We start from the raw sequence: 5252 nt of genomic DNA, 5'->3' as shown, positions 1-5252 counted from the left end.
GTGATGGTCTCTTCTCGGTGGAATCCAGGAAGTGAACATGGTGTTGGAGTAATGCTTGACGTAGGTTGTTCTATGATCACTTCTTGATCATAGTTTCTCGATCGTGCTTTTGCCTTCTCTTCTCGCTCTCATTTGTGTATGTTAGCCACCATATATGCTAGTCACTTGCTGCAGCTCCACCTCATACCATTACCCTTCCTATAAGCTTAAATAGTCTTGATCGCGAGCATGTGAGATTGCTGAGTCCCCGTGACTCACAGATACTTCCAAACCAGTTTCAGGTGCCGATGATGATATCGTGCAGGTGACGCAAACGAGCTCAAGGAGGAGCTTGATGAAGATCGTGTTCGTAGTCTTGTTTCGTTTCCAGTTGATCAGTAGTGGAGTCCAGTTGGGGTCGATTGGGGATCTGTTTGGCATTTGGTGTAGTCTTCTTTCATTTTGGTTCCGTAGTCGGACCTTGATTGTATTTGGATGTTGTAATGCTTTATTCTTGTATTGTGTGACGTGGCGATTGTAAGCTAACTATGTATCCCTTTTCCGTATGTATTACATGGGTTGTGTGAAGATTACCTCACTTGCGACATTGCTTTCAATGTGGTTATGCCTCTAAGTCGTGCTTCGACACATGGGAGTTATAGCCGGTCACCCATCCTGACACTACTCCAAGCTGAGCACGCTTAACTTTGGAGTTCTGTCCGAATGGGCTCCCGGAAAAGAAGGAATTCCTTATTGATATGAGTAGTCTATCATCCCTAATAAGCCAGGACATCACATACACCCCCACTCAGAGGAACCAATGTCCTCGTCGGGCCACAGGAACGTTCCCTCTTGGCACAACCGTCTGTGCATCCAGTCTGGTACATGTGCCATGCCATGTGCCACGACGGGTCACAAACGTCATGAACAACATGACCGCGCACCTGTCCACAACCATCCGTGTAACCGCGAGGGTCGGCTCTGATACCAATTTGTAACACCCCGGACACACTCGCCGGTGGTCGTTACTCCTGGCGGGATCTAGACTAGCCCCACAGATTAATACTAGTCTTTTCTGCGCACTTTGTCCTCACTCATGCGCACCTGGGAGCAACTTCCCGGTCGGTCACCCATCCTGACACTACTCCAAGCTGAGCACGCTTAACTTTGGAGTTCTGTCCGAATGGGCTCCCGAAAAAGAAGGAATTCCTTATTGATATGAGTAGTCTATCATCCCTAATAAGCCAGGCCATCACACCGGCACTATCAGCCGTGAGGCTGGTTACCAACAAACCCGAGGGAGAGTCCATCTAGCACTCCGACACCTCCAGCATGCACGCATGTTTTGCACAAAGGTGGGCCGGAACGTTGGCATGTCTCTAAGAGTAACTGCGCTATCAAAGAGCGTGAAGTACGACGCGAGTTGCATAAGAAGTATTCTAAGTTTCCAGCAAGAATGTAAGAAAATCGCCGTGTGTGCCCTGTGCCACGTCGCGTTTCTTCTTCTTCTTGTTTCCTTGCCCGATGTGATGCGTCTAGTGGATGGTGGGTTGATTTGTCCTTTGACAGAGCGAGACTGGGGCTGGGCCGGGCTCTCTCGATCGTGCCGCGTGTGCCGTGAAGACTTTCACCCACAAAAAAAGAAAGGGTCCGAATAACTGCCACACGTGTGGCGTCGATAGGAACCCGCCCGCACGCCTCGTGCGGCATAGACGGGGATCGGCCCGCACGACCACGTCCGAGCGCACAAAAGCACGGCCCGCACGTCCGGTGTGTGGCAACCCCGCCCGCACTGCCCCGTCCGGGCCAGAAGACCGGCTGCCCGCACGACCCAGCCGATCCATGCCTCCGATCCATCCCCTCTCTCGTACACCACCATCGTCCCCCACCTCTCGAACCCCGACATCCGTCGCCGGCCATCCCTGGTTGCCATGGCAACCAGGGCACTCCGACCCCAAACCACACCCTAACCCTTCCCATCCCCAGCCACCCACTCCAATCCAGCCCTCCAGACACGATCAACTAAAACCAGGTGAAAATTCTCGATCTCGTCCTTCCCTCTCATCCTTAAGGCTGAAAATCTCCCGATCTTGTACTGGGTCCATACTATAGGGGTAGAACACTGCATGGTTCGGTGTATATTCGCAATTGCCAGGCAGAATACACCAGATCTGCCATGTACTACGTTTGAGGTTAACTTAGGTGCCTAGTTTAGGCACTTAAGTAGTTGGGTATGAAAATGGATGAGTAGGAATCCCTAAAAAAGGGCAGGAAGGACGATTTTTTGAATGAAGAGGGTGGGAAAAAATAATTGCCACTTGTGTGTAACGACAGTTGCCGCCTGTGTATGATGACAATTGCCACCTATTTTGACCTGTTGCTTGCCATCCCTATCTTCCATGTGCAAGCAGCAGAAGAATACAAATTCTTGTGGATTATTGATGCCTTTTTGATCATCCAGTGATTGAGAACATGTCGGAAAAGAATCTAGACGCGGAAAGGATGAATCGCGAAGGTGGCGCTGATGCTTGGGGTTCTCAAAGGCCAGAAACACCGCCTTGGGATGCAGCAGAGTATAGTCAACTCATCTCTGCAGGGCCGTTGCTGCCACTACTAGAACAGTATGCAGGCGTAGGTATGATGCATGGTAACAAAAAGAAGAGAGCAGTTGCCAACTTCGCAACGATGAAGATGACATTCTACTTATGTCCTACACTCCCATTTTTTTGCAGGTTCTTATGACCAAAACACTCTCAGGGGGGCCCCATGGCAAGTTCAGTCACAAGGCGCTAACACTGACATATTTACGGGCAACCAACCTCAACTAGCTAGTATGGCTAATCAAGGTAATGCAAAACCAAAAAAACACATACTGCTGTGGACGTGAAAAATGGACATGCAAAAAAACTGGCAAGAGGACTCACGAGTTATCACGGGTGAAAATGCAGGGCCTTCATGCAGCACGTGGCATCAGCCAGCACCCATGTACCTGCCATCGACGTCATACACAGGTCAGTCCATAAAAAAAGTGAAGTTGCGGATGTTCAATTAGCAGAAGGGGCATAGTTGGCAGCTCCAAATTGCCATGAGTGGACTTCTACAATTGCCATGAATTTAAAACTACATTTGCCATCCCTGGACAACTGTTGTTGCCATCAGTGGACACTTGCAGTTGCCATGGAGAAACAACTGCAGTTGCCATGCCAGAGCAACTACAGTTGCCATGTCATCGCAACTGCAGTTGCCATGGAGGAACAACTGCGGTTGCCATGCTGATGCAACTATAGTTGCCATGCCAGTAAAACTGCAGTTGCCACATCAGGGGCGACTGCAGTTGCCGTGCTAGCACAAACTGCAAATTGCCATGAATTGACCAACCACTACTATGCTTACAGCGTATTACGCTGGTGGTGACACGGCAATCGTCCCGTGGCAAGCTTCACAAATTGCAGGCGGAGCACGACATTTTGGTGTCACAGACCACACAAGATGGCCAAATGCAGCACAACAAGGTAAGGAAAAAAATTGAACCACAAAAAACATCACTACATTTGTTGTTTGTAGTTTTTTGTAGGCAAAACAATAGTTGCCATGTTTGTTGAACAGTACCTGCCATGACTGGACACCTACAGCTGCCACACATGTCCACACGCAGTCTCACGGCTTGCTGTTTGAAAAAATGTCGTGCCAAATCAATCGAAGATGGTGTGATCCGTTGTGGTACACATCTTATTCAACCAAAAAATCTTACTCTCGTGCTTGTTTTTTCTATTACAGAACCTACAACTACAGTGAACAGCGGTGCGGGGACATCTACTGCGGGGAGCTCTGAGCGCACGGAAGACGCGTTCCACCAGCCAGCAGACTGTCATGCCGCAAACAATTTCGAGTCAGAGTCGGGAATGGCAATCATTCCAGCAATGCCGACGAGCACCCCTTTGAACACAAGCACTAGAAACACTCGAGTAGATGGAACTGCCGCCGATACTGAAGCGAATGATGAAACTGACGACGACGCACAAGAGGATGAAGATGGTGGGCAATCCGAGATCGTGGTACCTCAGCCACCATACATTGGGCAGAGATTTGGATCGTTCGCAGAAGCAAAGGAATACTACCAGGCATACGCAAAGTTCCATGGATTTGCGGTCAACACCGAGTACCATAGGAAAATTAAGAAAACTAATGAGTACAACAGAGGTGAGATGAGGTGCCACAAGGCACGGAGGAACAAGAAGGGGAAAGGTGTTGCGCCTGTCGTTCCGGAATGAAAGAGAGGCATCATTCTCAAGACGGGGTGCCCTGTCCGGTGTAAGCTAAAAGTAGATGGAGCAACATGGGTGGTCAATGAGTATTTTGACGAGCACAACCACAAACTCATAAAGAAGTTCGACCTGGTGAAATTTCTGACTGCCCACAGAGGGTTCACCCCCGTCGAGAGGAAATTCGTAAAGCTGCTACATGATTGTAACGTCGGTCCATCAAGAATGGTACAGATACTATCTCTCATCCACAGCAAAAAGGGGACTCTGAGTAGCATGCCGTACATACCAGCTGACGTCACAAACCTACAGGCCAAGTACCGTAGAGAGAGCAAGTTGGCAGACATAGAGGCCACAATAGCCTACTTCCATGCGAAAGCAAAGGAAGATCCAGATTTCTTCTATAGGATAAGGTTGGACGATGAGGACCGTGTCAGGAACATGTATTGGGTGGATGGTGCTGCAAGGAGAGCCTACAAACATTTCCGAGATTGCATTTCATTCGACGCGACGTACCTCACCAATATGTACAAGATGCCATGCGCTCCGTTCATAGTAATAAATAACCACAATCAGTCGTTGCAGTTCGGATGCGGCCTCATCCGGAACGAAGACACAGATGGGTACGTTTGGCTGTTCAAGACCTTCTTGGAGTGCATGGATGGACTTGCTCCGATGAACATAATAACGGACCAAGATTTCAGCATGCGTGCAGGCATAGAGGAGGTCTTTCCATTGGCAGTGCACAGGCACTGCAGGTGGCACATTATAAAGAAGGCTGAGGAGACGCTAGGACCGTTCTTTGCCGATCGTCCAGAGCTGCACAAGGCATTCAAGCTATGCGTGGACCACAGCTTGACGGTGGAGGAGTTTGAAAGGAGCTGGATGGCCATGACTGAAACACATCAAGTCCAGGACAACGAGACTCTTGTTAGCCTATGGGAGAAGCGAATGTACTGGGTGCCGGCCTACTTCATGCAGTGCTTCTTCCCCTTTCTGCAGACTACGCAG

General features: G+C 49.4%; 1 long non-coding RNA gene across 1 annotated transcript; it reads left to right on the top strand.

The window, feature by feature from the left end:
• Nucleotides 1-2465: 2465 nt before the first annotated feature.
• Nucleotides 2466-3432, top strand: LOC123130369 (uncharacterized). Its single transcript, XR_006463814.1, has 3 exons — nt 2466-2614; nt 2712-2990; nt 3375-3432. It is a non-coding gene; the product is annotated as an uncharacterized lncRNA (long non-coding RNA).
• Nucleotides 3433-5252: the final 1820 nt, after the last annotated feature.

Source organism: Triticum aestivum, chromosome 6A, assembly GCF_018294505.1.
Source record: "Triticum aestivum cultivar Chinese Spring chromosome 6A, IWGSC CS RefSeq v2.1, whole genome shotgun sequence".
Classification (NCBI taxonomy): domain Eukaryota; kingdom Viridiplantae; phylum Streptophyta; class Magnoliopsida; order Poales; family Poaceae; genus Triticum; species Triticum aestivum.
Note: the sequence above shows the minus strand (reverse complement) of the source record. Positions and strands in the feature narration are given on the sequence as shown.